General features: G+C 44.3%; 1 long non-coding RNA gene across 1 annotated transcript in view; it reads right to left on the bottom strand.

Annotated features, from left to right (window-relative positions):
- Positions 1–601: 601 nt before the first annotated feature.
- LOC141983995 (uncharacterized) overlaps positions 602–17,035 on the bottom strand; it is a 79,345-nt gene continuing 62,911 nt past the window's right edge. The window contains exons 2-3 of the long non-coding RNA XR_012638609.1: positions 5,862–5,930; positions 602–641 (exon numbers count right to left, since the gene is read on the bottom strand). This is a non-coding gene — a long non-coding RNA (uncharacterized LOC141983995). The remainder of the gene's footprint in view (positions 642–5,861; positions 5,931–17,035) is intronic.

The raw sequence follows: 17,035 nt of genomic DNA, 5'->3' as shown, positions 1-17,035 counted from the left end.
ACTTGGCTTACTTAGACAAATTTGCAGGCATTAAGGTCTGTCTGGAACTATTTCCAAGAATTTTTTTTTCCTTTAACTTTCTGCAGCTGAGGCAACCTTGTGAGGAGGAAGTTCTGAAGAGAAACATTACCAAATATGTCTCTTCTCCTGCCCATATCTCTTATTTCCACAGGAAAGGAAGGCAGACACTGTTGATGACAAACAGACCAATGAAAACACTGCAGAAGTCATCGTCACTGGTACAGAGAGGAGAAGCTTGTCAAGAGCACTTTTCACAAAGAGTAAGCCACTGTAGGTACCAGAGTGTGTCAGTTAAAGGGACACTCAGCACGAAACTTTTAGTCGGTTTTACCACAGTGACATCAAAGCAGTTTTGTAAAGTGTTCTTTCTCCTGATGACTGCCAGCCCCATTTATTTCTACTTTTTCTAATAACATTTTTCCCTTTTGTAAGATTGCTTTTCTCTCCCCTCTTGCTCTTTGCTACCTAAACAAACGGTCTGGTTTTGACAGCAGGCATCAGTTGGCCTGAACTGGATTACTGAGTCCCATGCTGTGCCTACCTTGCTGCAAGAGCAGGCAACTGGTGTGCTCTTCCTTCCTCCTGCTGCTGCTGCCATTTCCCAGGGCTGGGTGGAGTGACTGTGGAGAGAGTGGCGAAAGAGTTGTTCTTCTTTGTAGAAAGATAGCGCATAGGTGGGGAATGCCTACACTGCAATAAAACACCTGCAGCTGTGGGCTCAGGCAGTTCAGGATTGCAGGGCTATAAAGCTGCAACAGGGCTATAAAACTGTAGATATCTACTCTGCAATATTATAGCCCTGCAGCCCAAGAGGCAGCTGACATGGGCCAGCCACAGGTGTTTTATTTTGATGTAGACATAGCCATGGAGGCCCCAATCAGAGATTGATGCCCCATTGTCCTAGGCACGGTATACACATATACATATAATGAAATGACAGTACCTGTCCCAAAGAGCTTATGTAATGCTGACAGACCCCGGTTGTTGGCAGGCAGGATCTTCTGGAGCTTAATGCATGAGCCTCTACTGCGTGAGCTAAAAGCCAACTGGCTCTTAACGAAGGCTGTAGAGCAGACTCATTTAACTCTCTCTAACTGGTCTTGGTGCCACTAGATGGGACAGAACACCACACCCAGGAGGTGTGTGGGTTACATTTACAGTATTGTGTTGCCAATTCCTGAGATATTATCTCACAATATTTGGTATTTTTCTCAAAGTTCAGCTCCTGGAGTCACCTGATTACTGGATTCAGAGGGGTAGCTGTGTTAGTCTGTATCAGCAAAAACAATGGGGAGTCCTTGTGGCACCTTAGAGACTAACAAATTTATTTCGGCATGAGCTTTCGTAGGCTAAAACCCACTTCATCAGATGCATGGAGTGAAAAATACAGTAGGCAGGTATATATATTACAGCACATGAAAAGATGGGAGTTGCCTTTCCAAGTGGTGGGGCAATGCTAACGAGGCCAATTCATTCAAGGTGAGTGTGGCCTATTCCCAACAGTTGACAAGTAGGGGTGAATATCAAATGAGGGAAAATTACTTTTTGTAGTGCTAACAAGGCCAATTCAACCAGAGTGGATGTGGCCCATTCTCAACAGTTGACAAGAAGGTGTGAATATCAACAGAGGGAAAGTTACTTTTTGTCGTGACCCAGCCACTCTCAGTCTTCATTCAGACCTAATTTGATGGTGTCAAGTTTGCAAATTAATTCCAGTTCTGCAGTTTCTCGTTGAAGTCTGGCTTTGAAGTTATTTTGTTGAAGAATGTTCAAGAGAGAGTTCCTGGCAGGTAAGCACGTGCACCACAGCACCTCCTGGTGTTTCTCCTTGTTTTGCCAGGCTCATAATAGGTCAGAGAAGGGGGTAGGGGTGGGACCTGCACCCACTTTTGCTGCAGCTCAGGGCTACTTTTGCCTCACTGAGGGATTTGGAGAATAAACAGCTTGTCAGCTCTCCCTGCTGCCTCCCATTGTCACTAGTGTGTCTGGCTCTTTGGAGGGAGATGTGGGAAGTGAAGAATCCCTAGCACATGGGCCATGAGGAGATGGGGGAGCTAAAGGCTCCCTCTGTTTTGGCTGGCCCACTGGGGAGATAAGGAACATCCAGAACCAATGGAGAGGGGATGAGATGTGGGAAGCTGCAGCACTCACTCCCCTGCCTGGCCATTAGTGCTTCCTGGCCCTGGGGCTGTTTCCATTAGCAGGGTGCTAGCTGTGGTGCACCCCCCTGGCTCACCTTCCATCTCTCTTAGCTCTACGGAAAGAAAAAAAAGGGTGCGGGAAGATGCTCTCCAAACTGTTCCTTTGTTCCCCTCTCTATAGCCATGCAAGGAAAAGGAGACTTCCCTTATATTACTATCCTCCCCTATTTTGCTCTGACACCTTTGCTTCGTTGTATAGTTATAGGGGCTGCTCAGTACCCCAAACTCCTAGGGTGCCAGTAGCACGCCAGGTGTACTGTGACATGGAGGCAAGCATTGTAGGTGCCAGTAGGTACTAGCCCTGGTGGGTCCCAATAACTACTCAGAAACATGGCTAACTGAAAAGGTATTGTATTAGGGCTGGCAGGAAAGAGAAAGTTTGCAGGTATCCTAACCACAGAGGCTTCAACAGTTACAGCTCAAAGTGAGCCATAGTTTGGGTCCTTGGGGCATCCCAGTCAAGAGTCAGGGCTCTTCAGGCCTAGTGCCTGGGGTGCCCTCTTCAGTTCTGTCTCTATTCCAAGCTAATAGGTTCTTTCCGGTTTCCAGGCCAGGCTCAGTTGGTGTTTCTCACTGAGGCCCCTGTGGACTGGCTCCTTGCCCAGCCACTCTCCTTTAAGTCCCACATAGACCTGCACCTGGCTGGTCTGTAACATCTGATGTTCACAGCCTGTTCCACATGCAGCTCTGCATACAGTTCCTGGGGATTCTTCTTTACATTCAGTTTTCCATGCTGCCAAGAGGTTGCTGCTTCAACTTCTCTGCAGCACCTGGCTTCCAAGCAAAGCCCAGCCATTTCCTGGTTCATGACCTTTCCCTTTACCTAGCCACGAGGAAGGAGATGTGCAGTGTGGAGGGAGCCTGATGGGATTTGTAGTCACCTACTTAGTGGATTTATCAAATTTGTTTTATCCCCAGGTCCCTGAAGAGATTTTAAGGGATAAGGAGAGAGTGCATAACAGCTGCTAGAGCAGGAGCTAGTCATGTGATCATGCCTATGAATGAGACGAGGAAATGAAACTGTCTATCCACAGAGCCCTGTCCAGTGCAAAAAGCAAACAAACTGAAGAGAGGAAAAAATAACCATTGCCTAATCCCTCTCTAATTTTAAGTGATCTGTGCAGTTACTTGTGAAACTTCTGCAATATGGCCAATCCCAAACATCCAAAATGAGTACTTAAGGTCCAAAAAAAATCATGAAAAATAATACGTTTTGTGTTCTTTTTATTTGCCTTCTGATGTTTGTGGTTTAGGGTTTGTTTTCAAGGTTTTCTCTGCTATATAAGTTTACTTTAAAAATGAAAGCTGATCTCATGTAATAACAGGACTCTAGGAGTTGGGCCTTTCAGACAAGCACCAGTTATCACAAAAAACACAATATAAAGGCAAGATGACTGGGTTTTGCCTTGCTTGAGGAGTTAACTTGATAGTTAGCCATGTGCCGCCTAGACACAAATAAACAGAATAGAACTAAATAACTTCACCAATCTATTAGACAAAAATAATCCTCCAAAATTGTGCAATCCCAGGATTTACCAAAGCTTTCAATGTTAGTACATTTCAAAAGGCCCCCAAAATGTATATACTTTAGAGACTGTAACTCTATATATGTCCATTTAAGAGTCTGGACCTCAGTCCTTCAATGAGTTACTAATGGACATACCCCTGCACACGCAGGGATATTTTAATGAATGTCCAGATAGGAACAGGGTTCATTCATTAATATATAACCATAGCAAAGGTAACGCACCAAAGAGTATATAGTGTAATGTAGTAGGATTTGATTTACTAAGCTTTGTCAGTGTTCCCCCATAAACAAGGCATTAAATGAAAAATCCAGCACATTTTTTACTGTTGTGAGTATTGCCTTGAGTTCAGGAAGCAAAACATAGTATTTATTAAATAAACAGTCAGTACCAGAATTAGGTCAGGGTTATGGCTGATAGGTAGCCCAAAGCTATGGTCAAAGTAAGGCTCAATTAGTGGAACAGAATTAGGGTTGGAAATAGTATGTCTGTGACAGAGAGCTTAAGCCAGCACTCTGATCACTTTTACCACTAATTACAATCCCCAGGGAATGTCTAATTGGTCAGGGGTGTACCTGATTATCAGGTCAGACTGGGGTTAGGAAATTAATCATCTGGTTTAAAGGAGCACAGGAAGGAAGTGCAGGAGGAGGAGGAGAGAGAAATTGAGTGTCAACGGGAGCTTTCAGAGTAGAGACACCTCAGCATCCCCTCCCCTGGGAGAAAAGAATAGAAAGCAGGAAAACAAGTGCAAGGGCATGGATCTATGGGTAGGTATTGGTGGAGGGATTGAGCCACTGTAAATAAAGTACACACAGGTGTTCACAAGTAAAGTCTCAGAATGGTCTGGAGAGGCAGGGGTACAGAAGGTGTGTCCTCGAAGAAGGTGGCACTGGGCTAGGGTTACAGTTTGTGACAGAAGGAATAAAAACAATAAGGGCAGGACCAGTATGGGGTATGGTTATGGATACTGAACTGCCTGAGCTAAGGATAACACTGAGGCAAGAGGCCCACAGCTGCAGTTAGAATTCAGATAATTAGGCAGCCCAGTGCTTGTGGTCAGTGGGTCACACCGTGTTAGAGTTAAGGTGGTGGTGAAAGGGAGCCTCACGCTAGCATTAGGGTTGGAATTGATAGGCCACCCTTGTTTAGGGTTATGGTTAGAACTAGTAGAGGACCCAGGGCTGGAGTTAGAGTTGAGGTCACTACGGGACCACAGGCTAGGGTTAGGGTTTTGGCTGGCAGGGAGCCCTAGGCAAGGGTAAAGGTTGCGGCTGGTATGCAGCCCTGGGTTAGTGTAAGTGTTTCAGACTTTCACTGTCTCCGGGTTAGGATTAGTGTTAGGGTTGTAATCCATAGTGGACTCCGGGCTAGGGTTAGGGCTACAGCTGTGGCTGTCAGGGGCCCCCAGGCTTGGGTTAAGGTTGCGGCTGGCACAGGGCACCAGGCTAGGTTTAGGTTTTTGGGCAGGAGGTGGTCAGGGGATAGGTTTACTGTTGTGGCCTACAGGGGCCCCTGGGATACAGTTAGGGTTGCAGTTGGCAGAGGGTCCCAGGCTATGGTTAGGTGTGATGTTCCCCTGGTGTTATCTGGACCAGTGATCTGCTAGGTCACTCCAATCCTTGACTCTGGGACTCAGACTTACCCTGCTCTGCTGTGAGAACCCCCCACTCCTGGGCTGTTCACACACAGCCTCTGGCATGTAAGCTGCTCCCAGCTATGTGAGTGAGCACTTTTGGCCAGTCATTGCTTGGATTGTGCAACTGAATGACGCTAGCCAATATCTCCAGTCCCAGGCACAACCCTGGGAACCTCTGTCTTGCAGTGTCCAGTTATGCCCTCTGGACTCTGCAAGCATATATGAGTTCGTCAATTTAACAAAGAAATTGATATATACCAGGCTTGTTATCCCAAGGGGAGTCTCTGACATGCTTCAAACCAAATGCACTGCTTCAGGTACAATAAACAAACAAATTTATTAACTACAAAGATAGATTTTAAGTGATTATAAGTCAAAGCACAAGTCAGATTTGATCAAATGAAATAAAATCAAAACGCATTCTAAGATGATCTTAACACTTTCAGTGCCCTTACAAACTTAGATGCTTCTCACCACAAGCTGGCTGGTTGCTCTTCAGCGAGGCTCTCCCCTTTGATCAGTGCTTCAGTCACTTGGTGGTGTCTGTAGATGGAGGTAGAAGAGAGAGAGAGATCATGGCAAACATCTCTCCCTTTTATCATGTTCTTTCCTCCCTCTTGGCTTTGCCCCCCTCCCTCCCCTCAAAATCAGGTGAGCATTACCTCATCATAGTCCCAAACTGAACAAGGGAAGGGGGGTGACGCACTCGAGAGTCCAACAGATCCTTTGTTGCTGCCTAGGCCAGTGTCCTCTGTTCCTGTGAGGCTGGGCTGGGTTTGTCCCATACATACCCTGATGAGGTGTGAACTGCCCCTCTGCTCCTGGAGAGTTTTGCCTGGGCTTGTTTTAACCCATGAGGGCACATTTTCAGCCTCATAACTATATACATGAAATTACAACCTATAACAACAATGCTCAGTGCACCATGAGCCTTCCAAAGACACCCAACATTGCAAACTTTGCATCGGATATCACACAATCATATTATAAGCCTAAAGAAGGGAGTGCAGGGTGTTCCCCCAAGGTACAGAGTATCACATTAGGGTTACAGCTTCTGCTGGCAGGGAGTCCAGGGCTCAGATTAGGGTTGTGGCCAGTAAGAAGCCCTTGGTTAGGGTTAGAGTTGCAGCCTGCAGGGGGCCCCTGTCTATGGTTACAGTTGTGGCTACTGCTGGGAGGAGGCTGGGCTAAGGTTAGGGTTGCAGCCATCATGGGGCCCTGCAATAACATTAGTTTTGTGGCCAGTAGGGGGCCACATCCTCCAATAAATATTGAAGGTGGTGGGAGTCCCAGACTAGTATTAGGGTTGTGGCCAGCAGGGGTCCAAGCCTATGGTTAGGGTTGTGATTGCTGCCAGCTGGTTCCCCTGGGCTAGGGTTTGGGTTGGTTCCAGCAGGGGGCCCCTGACTAGGGTAAGGGTTTGTTCTGGCAGGGGACCTATGCTAGCGTTAAGATGTTGGCCTGTAGTGGGCCCCAGGGTAGAGTTAGGGTTTCAGCCAGAAGTGGGTCCAGGGCTAGGGTTAGGTGTGCCACCGGCAGGTGACCCCGAACTTCTGATAGGGTTGCGGTCAGGAAGGCCTCCAGGTCTAGACTTAGGGTTTCAGCAGGCAGGAGCCCAGGGCTAGAGTTAGGGTTTCAACCAGAAGGTGGGGCTTAGTTAGGACTAGAGTTTCGGCTGACGGGGCAGGGTCCCAGGCTAGGGTTAAGGTTGTGGCTGCAGCCAGAAGGAGGCACCAACTAGAGTTAGGGTTTCAGCCAGCATGGGGCCCCAGGCTAGAGTTAGGTTTGCAGCTGTGGTCAGTAGGGGCTCCTGGTCAGGCTTAGGGTTGCTGTTGGCATGGGCCCCCAGACTAGGCTTAAAATTGGGGCTGGTGGGATGCCCCACGCTAGGTTTAACGTGTGACCAGCAGGGGGCTTTGGGCTAGGGTTAGGGTTTCAGGTGGAAGAGCGCCCTGGGGAACGGTTACTACAGTGGTTCTTAAACTTTTGTACTGGTGACCCCTTTAACATAGCAAGCCTCTCAGTGTGACCCGCCTTATAAATTAAAAACACTTTTTTATATATTTAACACCATTATAAATGCTGAATGCAAAGAAGGGTTTGGGGTGGAGGCTGACAGCTTGCGACCCCCCATGTAATAACCTTGTGACCCCCCTGAGGGGTCCTGACCCCTAGTTTGAGACCCCCGGGGTTAGTGTTTCATCTGGCAGGGGGTCACAATCTACTGTTAGGGTTTCATCTGGCTAGGATCTGGGGCTAGGGTTAAGGTAGCTTCCATCAGGAAAGGGTTAGGGTAGGTTCCATCAGTGGGCTCCAGGCTAGAGTTAAGGTTACAGATGACATTGGCCCCTGGGTTAGGGTTCCGGCTGGCAGGGGCCCTTGGCTAGGGTAAGGATTGGAGCTGACAGAGTGCCCCAGACTAGGCTAAGGGTTGGCCCTGGCCAGGGCCCCCATGCTAGGGTTAGGGTTTCAGCAGGCAGGGTCCCTAGGGTTAGGGTTGCAGTTGGCAGCGGGTCCTAGTCTAGGTTTAGGGTTGTGGCTGAGCCAGCAGGTGGCCCTAGACTATGGCTAAGATTTCTAGTGGCAGGGGTTCACGGGCTAGGATTAGGGTTGCAGCCAGCAGGGGGTCCCAGGCTAGGGTTAGGGTTCTGGCTGCAGCCAGTAGGGGGCCCTTGGCTTGGGTTAGGGTTTTGGCCAGCAGGGAGTCCCAGGCTAGGGTTAGGATGGGGCTAGTGAGCTAGGTTTAGGTTTGAGGCCAGTCAGCGACCCCAAGCTAGGGTTTGGATTGGAGACCAGGTTCACAAGCCTCTGAAAAGCTTAGTTTACACATGCCCAGTAGAGGGTTGTTGGAGTTTGGCAGCTAGATTCTCCAACTCTTTGTGATACAATTAAAAAATAGTGGAAGATTTGGAGTCATGCTGTTCCCATTAATGTTGGTAATTATTTTGTTAGCATATCCTTTCCCCCTATTTCTGTAACTCAAATTATACTTAAATGCAACAGAAAAATTATATAGAACAGCTATCACCCACAACATATATGATGATCAGAGGCATTATGCAGTATTTGATGTATGTATTTTATTGTCCCTGGACTGCCATCAAGACTCTTGAGTAGAGCAGAAGAGAGATCATGTCTCTTTTAGAGGGAATGCTGAGTCAGCTGCAGTGTTACCCTGCAGGGAGGACACTGGTGGGCAATGCTGAATTAAATTTCACAGACATGAATTTTGCAGTTATTTCTGTGAAACTTGCTGTGAGTAAATGGTAAAACTAATGGAACTGCTGAACCAGCAAAAATACAAAGGAGGGAAGAGAGGGATGTCCTTCTTTCCTTTTCACAAGACCAGGCAAAAAGCTCAAATCTAAGAACTTTGATTTCCATGTGTAACTTTTCCCCGGCCCTGTAGCTGAAATCTAGTGGTGACATCATATCTGCTAGCTTTTTGATAACTGAAATCAGCAAAATGTTGGTAATGATCTCTAGCCAATGTGTCTTCCCTTTAGGCCAATGGGAAAATAATTGTATGTTGTTCTTTGCTTTCTTTCAAGAGACAGTCATATAACTACTGCTCACTATTCCACCCCCTCACACAACTTCCATCAGCCTCCAGGAATTCCTATACCTATGTGGGTAATTACAACCATTCTGAATTTTTGATCTCTTGCATTTTTGGTTTTTTGGTTCTCTCCATATATCCATTTCCCACTGCAGTCTTCTAATACTTTGCAGACTCTGAACAATAGCTTAGCTGTTCCCTCCAGTTAGGCTTCTAGAAAGAGGCTTTAGAGTTTTGCCATGTTTATCTTTCTTAATACTCCAATGAGCAGCCCCTTTATGACTCACATGCAAACAAAAGACTTGAATGGTTTATTTATTCTTATGAGCTAGATAGCAATGCCCGGTGTTCTCTGTGTAGGCAGATCAGAGGAACTTTCAAAAGACACATAACATTGCATATATTGAACTACAAACAATATTATATTCACTGTAAGTAATGATCAAAGTCCATTGTGAACTGCTACTCAGACTGACTAATGCTTCAGATTTCAGTACACTTTAGAAATCACATCCTGTAACCGTGCCTCCGTGGGTCACAACTGAGAATACCAAATTCAGGACAAACTGCTGATAAATAGAGCAGACACACACCAAAACTGGTGGTTATTCCCCCATAAGATATACCAAACCAGCAACAAAAGTAAACCTCTGTGTCACCACACTGGCTGACAAGAAGTCAAGAGATCAGTTTCCCTTAGGTATTCCAGTCCTTGCATCACCACCAAAAACACTAGACTTGAATGGTTCTTTAAAACCAATTTCATCAAATAAAAGGTTATTCTGATCTCAAAGGACCAGCCAAACACCCAGGTCAATATATAACTCAGATCTTACCCCATAATCACGCTGTTGCCAATCCTTTAGTGTTTAAATCTAAAGGTTTACTTATAAACAAAAGAAAGGTGATAGTTAAAATTGGGTAAAGGAGTCAAATACACACAATAATTGCAAAGTTCTTGGTTCAGGCTTGTAGCTGTGATGGAATAAACTGCTGCCTTAAGTCAAGTCTCTGGTTGCTTCCAAATCATTAGAAGGTCCTCAATCCCTTGGTTAGAATGCTCCCATTGGTGTAAATCCATAGTCCAGATGTTTGAGCAGGAAAGAGGCAAAATGGAGATGTTTCCTCAGCCTTTTATAGCTTCTGCCATGTGGAGGGAAATCCATTGTTTCAGACAAAGCCCTCAGCACAGCTAGTGGAAAATTACAGGTAAAAGGTGGAAGTTGGAGTCACATTGGCAAGTCACATGTCCCTCCACGATTCGGCTTAGGCACAGAAGAAGCCATTACCTATACTGGACTGAATGTTCACAGTGCATTCAGTGTAGATGGGCGTCTTCCACTGTGAGTTAAATGTCCTTTCGATGAGCCACTTAACTTGAATAGTTCCTTCACAATGTGCTGGCTAAACATCTTGTTGGAGTTTCCCAGAAGCAAACACATTAGAAATATAGGTATAGAGCCAATATTCATAACTTCAGATACAAAAATGATACATGCATGCAAATAGCATAATCATATTCAGCGAATCATAGCCTTTCCATAGACATCTTATATGCCACATTTTGTACAAGATTTGTTGCAATTATATAACAGTGGTAGCAACTATGATCTACCTGGTCATAGTTTAATCAGATAATTTCACCCCCCCCCCATATAGCATACTACCCCACCATGTAGACAAGCCTTTAGATTGCTGGAAAGCTAAGACTTTTCTATTTGAGAATGAACTAAGTAAAAATCTACAAATATTCTGCAATTTAAGTTTAAGGGTTCCAGTGGGATAGGGTTAAAGGGGGAGATTATGCTCCTAATATGAATTTGGCAAAAGGCAAATCCTTTCAAATTGTAAAGCCTCCCTCCACTACTACAGTCTGACAGTAGTGTCCTCTAAAGTTTCAAGCAGTGAGGAAAGTTGATTCTTGGTGCCCCAGGGAAGGAGGCTGTGTACAAGTCATTTAAATGACATCTTTGTAGAGGCAATTGCTGAGGTTAGCATGCATTTCCTGTTGATTTTCATATAGTAAATATTAACACTGACTAAGTGAGACATCTCATAAATATACGTAGATGCAATAGAAATCTTGGCTGCAGTTATATGGAGAAAGTATACAGCACTTTGGCTTATCTACATATATATCCAATGGTCTCAGGCAGGAGAGTTCCGCCAAAAAAACAAACTAATTCAATATTAAAATAAATATATTTGCCTTTTTTTTTTAAGGCAAACTGCATATAGTCCAGTAAAACCCTATCAAATGTGAAAAATGGAGGCCACCCATTGAATAGAAGTTGCCATAGTAAATCAGCTGCTGAACTCTCTAGAACCTAACATTTTCCCTTTTGCAATAACCCTTGTCTTGATTCCAGAGAGCTAGCAAAATAGTGCCCATGTGGGCAGTTTAGTCTTCTCATCAGGACCGTAGACTCAGAATAAAAATATGGGATTTTATTCCTGGCCCTGCCACTGCCAATATTTAACAATATTTAAACAGGCACAAAGTTCTTTGAGATCTTTGGGTGAAAAGTGCTGTGAGTGCACAAGTGAATTATCACGGAATGCGATGCATGATTTCAAGCAACAAAAGATATACTTCTTATTCATTCAGAACTTGAGCCTATTCCAACTGAAACCAATGGCAAAATTCCCATAAAATCCCAGGACTTTAGGCCTGAATACACAGAGGGCATTAAAACAGCACTGTGCCTAGTTTTCAGACACCTAGAAAATCACAGTAATGCTACTGCGATCCACAGAGTCTGAGTTAGGCATCTAGGCTCCCTATACAATGAATGGGGAGAGAACAGGCATTCACAAAAGCCGGCACACTAGGTGGGAAGCTGTCTAAGCTAGCCAATGGGAGATGCTGATGAGAGTGGTGTGTCCTAAGCCTCACGCCTCACTTGGAAATAGAAACCTAAGTCCTTAATGCTGGGAGGCACCAAGCTCTGCTGACGATCCATGAACAGGAACCTGTCTCCTGGAGTCAGGAAGCTTAGGCATCTATGTAGTTTCTTGTGAGAATGAGTTAGGTGCCTGCCTTGCTCCACACAAAATGACGTGAGGAGGAAATGCTCACCTCATAACTTTTAGTTAAGTGATTAGAGCACTTGCCTGGGATGTGGAAGACCCTGGTTCATTTCCCCCCTCTTCTAGAAACAGGCATCTAGGGAACTTTGGCCCAGATCCACAAAGGTATTTAGGCTCCTAAAGTCCATTGATTTCAATGGACTACTGAAATACCTTTGAGGATCTGAGCATTTTACGCTGAAATTTTGTGCACTCTGTGAGTTTAGGCACCTTTGTTGTTCAGCAGGAGTTTTGTGGATTGCAGTGAAGTCTAAAACTGACATTTGTGGACTGGGGCCTTAGTGAAAAACTATATTCATTAAGACAAATAGTATTTTGCAGTCTAATCAGTAAGTGATGTTGAGCTTTTCATTTTGTGTTAACTTATAGCTCGTGAAATGTGATAGACTGACAACGATAGATGTTAAAGACCTATTCTTCCATAGAACAGGTATTCTGGCAGCATAATCACCATAAATAGGCCACAAAATTTCACCTGCGGAATTCTGCATCAAGTTCACAACTTCTGTTTGAGTTACAGCACATATTTTTAGAAAGACACCAGGTCTTGATTTAAAGGCTTAAAGTGACAGAGACTCCACCACATCCCAAAATTGTTCCAATGGTTAAAAAGGTGCATTTATTTCTACTCTGAATTTATCTAGCTTCAGCTTTAAACCACTGGATCTTGTTTTGCCTTTTTTTACTAGATTAAAGATCCCTCTACTGTGAGAAATCTCGTCCCCAGGTATAGACCATGATCAAGTAACCTCTTAATCTTCTCTTGGATAAACAAAATAGATTGAGCTTCTTAAGTCTCTTAAGACTCAGTAACATTGATAGGGTCAACTGAAAGGTGAGGTTAGCATGGTATGGTATTACCACCCTTACTCCTGCGCTGCTGCTGGCGGCAGTCCTGCCTTCAGAGCTGGGCTCCCAGCCAGCAGCTGCCACGCTCCAGCCACCCAGCTCTGAAGCCAGCCTTGCTGCCAGCATCAGCGCAGATGTAAGGGTGGCAATACCAATGACCCCCCCACCCCACAAAAGCCTTGAACCCCCCCACCCCACCACTTATGGTTCAGGACTCCCACAGTCACTACACTGTGAAATTTCAAATTTAAATATCTGAAACTGTGAAATTTAAGATTTTTTAAAATCTATGACTGAAATTTACCAAAATGGTCTGTGAATTTGATAGGGCCCTACTTATATGTTGTGGAAAATCCTACAGTGTCTATCTTTCCTTTAAAAAAACCCTCCACTTTAGTTGTGGGACACAGAGTGAGACGCCTGTACAGTATCTAACAGTGGGAGGGAGGTTATTTTTTTCTTACAAGATTCATGGAGTTCTGAAATATTTGTAAGCAAGTTTCTTACTGAGTGTCTTTTATGCAATGAACTAGACATACAGTATTTTTTCTCTCTCTCTGTTCTCAATAGCATCTGTATTGTATCACAGAATCATAGAAGCCATGGCTGGACTAAATGACCTAATACTAGCTTATTTTCCCATCTCTGTCTTAACGCACATTTGTTCTCTGAGGTATATTTTCCAGTGCTTTGTTCAGTTCTGTTCAAATTAATCAAACAATGGGGCTTCCACTGTTTCCCCTGGGAGATTACTCCACAACCTAACAATGCTAGCCATTAGGACATTTTTCATTATATTAGAATATTCAGCTTCTTGTTGTTATTATTTTCACCCCATCATCCTAGTCTTCTGTATCTTTTGTCACTTTAAATTATTCTTCTACCTCCATGATTTACACCCTTGAAAATATGATGGTTGTAATACATGCATGCACACACACACACACACCAAACTTGGCTATTACTTAGCAAGTCTACAGATATTCAGGCCCTGATCCCAAAATGAGAGCTATACAAGCCGACCCCTATGCCCATACAGAGGTCTTTTGACTTTAATAGGACTGTGCAGGCACTATGGTCCATCTGCACCTCTCTCATTGCAGGATGTGGGGTTTAGTTCTTTTTAATCTTTCCTCAGAAATCAGTCCCTCAGAACTTTAATAATTTTTGTGACTCTTCCATGAATTCCTTCTAACTTGTTGATTTCTTTCTGATACTACATTTCCTACAACTTAATGTCATATCGCAGGATCAGCATATTTTTTCTTTGGGGTCTGTGATGAAAAAGAAAGGGTCAGAAACTTCCAGATGAGTATACTCGGAATGAGGTACAGATCCTTTCACACACACACAAAAAAAACCCTCACTTTTAAAAATCTTCTGACCCACAGTAGTTCATATTTTTTCAGCCTTTAAGGAGGAGTCATGGGCAACACATACTCATCTATATTCATACTTAATCCCAAATTGGGACAACTGTGCCACCCCTGTATTATCTTCCATTCATAGCCCTAGTATTCACCATGATCAAAGGCCCAGAGCTTACATATTTGTTTCCTAATGTAAACCAAAAGGCATTTTGGTTAAATAATTTGATTACAGAAAAGATATCCTGTTGCAGCACATCCCTGTAAAATGCAAAACAGTTATACAAACATCCTTCAGTTCTGAGATCTAAGTCATTACCTCAGTAATATTTCAGTCCCTTGTGAATGAGACGAATGATTTGTAAACAGAAGAGGCTCTATTCATCTGTGCTGAAACTTCATTGAAGTCAATGTAGTTACATCAGGGATACATTCAGGCTAGTAGGTAAAAGAGCTATTAGTATGCGGCACTTAGAGATATTGGATATTATGTGTACATAGTAAGTATGGTATGCTAAGACCACTTAATTTCCATTACAGACTAAAGAGTACATGAAGTAATTTTCACTTGACAGCCTCTCAAAGATTTGTGATTGTCCAGTTTCTGAGCTATTGTTAAACAGGAAAGCAGCAAAGCTGTTCTCTACATTACATGCTTCATTTCGCAGCTCATATTTTCTGTTTCAAGACCCAAATAATTAATTTGCCTGAAAGATAAAACAAAACAAAACATCAAATGATGGAATGCTGTAAGGATGAAATGTGGTCCACTGAGCAGGTCATGGACTGGGAGTACCACCCAATACACAGAGGAATTTGGGAGGTTCTACTGTACAAGAGGTGCAGGAAGTGGGGAGCCTTCCCAAAGTATTTATACCACTCTTCTCAGTCTCACTAAATACAATTCTTCAGTTGTCTAGGGAGATCACTGGTAAAAGTCCTACTCCGCTGTCACTGAATAGGAACTGATGCAAAGAGGAGACGCTTGCTGAAATATGGGATTGGATCAGGAGCTTATAGATCTTCAGTCTAAGGGCTTGTCAGACTAATACGAGTTAGTTCAGTCTGAAAATGCCTGTGTATACACAATGCAGTTCCTTAGAGCTCATTAACTCCACATTCATCGTGAACTCTGGGTTTCTCTTTTCAAATGTACAAAGTTTGATGCAAATTGAGTTAGTGCTATCTGTTGTTTGTGTGCATTGCAGTGTTGCCATGCACTATGTTGGCAGGTCTCTAACAATAATCCCTGTTGCTTTGTGGGCATCTGTTTCTGACCTGCCTGTTTACTTGTGCGCCCTCCACTGCCCTTGGGTCAAGTGGACTGGATAGCCTTTCCTGCATTTAAAAGCTGGAATGGTTCCAGTGTCAGACCTTTTGCTCCTGGATTCCAATATATCAGCATTGTAGCCGTATTGCTCCAGCTGCCTTTACAACATGCCTTGAGCAGCTGCTTGGAGCCATGCTGAGACCATAGAGCTCATCACCAGTGGGGAGAAGTATCAGTGCAGCAAGCTCTTGGGGCCAGCCATCACAATAAAGGTGTGTTTTTGGACATTGCTAATCACATATCCATGAGGGATCATAACCAGGGTGCCAACCAGTGCTGGATAAAAAGCAAACAGTTCAGGAGACTGTACATTAAAACCAGGGATGCCAGGAAACAGTCTGGCCATGGAAATATAACCTGTCCATGTTGTTACACTACTACTGAACCCAAGGAAAGGGTGGACCCTGTTTGCCACCCTGCCAGCTTCCCCCAAGTACAAGTAGCAAGAGTCACTGGAGGATAAACATAGGGAGATCAGTGAAGAGCCAGGATCTCTCTGGGACTCAGGTCCCTAAGGGTGGAAACAAGCCCGATTCCCAGCTACAAACCCAGTCAGGGATTCAAGTGGCAGATACTATTGAGGGAACTTCAGCATGTAAGTATCTGTCTTCACAGTTTATGATTATACTGTGTCTCTGTGCTAGCTTCTGTCCCAGGTGCCCCATGGCAGCAACCATTCTGGCACATATGTGAACTAGAAGCCTTGCCAAGCCTCAAACCGCTGACTCCCTCCCTCCACTCTGTCCCCCTTCATTCATTTCCCTCCTCCTCCACATACAGGCAGGTCCCGCTGGGTAATCAGTTTCTGTCTGATGTCAAAGCCCCGACCACGGTTTACAAGCCCACACCATGGAAGGCACTTACTAATCTACCTATTTTCATCTTGTTTCCCTGCATCTGTCCTGTCCAGTGAATGCCCACCCCGCCCCCCAAAAGAAAAAAGTTTGCCTTCTCAAAATGGTGGCTGGCAGCATGGCACAGCTTCAATCCTTCCCCCTGGCAGTGCATTCAAATAACGAAAACATTCAGCTGTAAGAAATTCAACCATTTATAGTAGTTACAGGAAAAGAAGTTTGGTGAGGATTCGCTGTTTACATGAGGTAGACATGGGCAATGGATGCCCATAAAGATACTAAAAGTACAGCTCCTTGCTGAGGTAAGTGTACTATAATGACATTCATAGAGGAAAAGAAGGTTGCCTTAGGAATAGCATAGACATACAGCTTGTAATGGCTTTTTGACAGGCTTACATAGAAAAAGACTGGGAACAGTTATGGCTTCAGTCAGTAAAGAACCTGATCTATTTTTCTCTGTACTTCCAGCATGTCTGAGCTTTATCTCCCCTGCAAGCTAAAACTGAAAACATTGCTCAGTTTTTGTCCAGACCTTCCAGTATAGCTCACAATTCCCTTCCACTCCTACAGAACTTCTGGGGAAATTATCTTGGTGAATA

The sequence above is a fragment of the Natator depressus genome, chromosome 3, assembly GCF_965152275.1.
Source record: "Natator depressus isolate rNatDep1 chromosome 3, rNatDep2.hap1, whole genome shotgun sequence".
NCBI classification, from domain to species: domain Eukaryota; kingdom Metazoa; phylum Chordata; order Testudines; family Cheloniidae; genus Natator; species Natator depressus.
The sequence above is the reverse complement of the archived record's forward strand: the minus strand, read 5'-3'. Positions and strand labels throughout refer to the sequence as shown.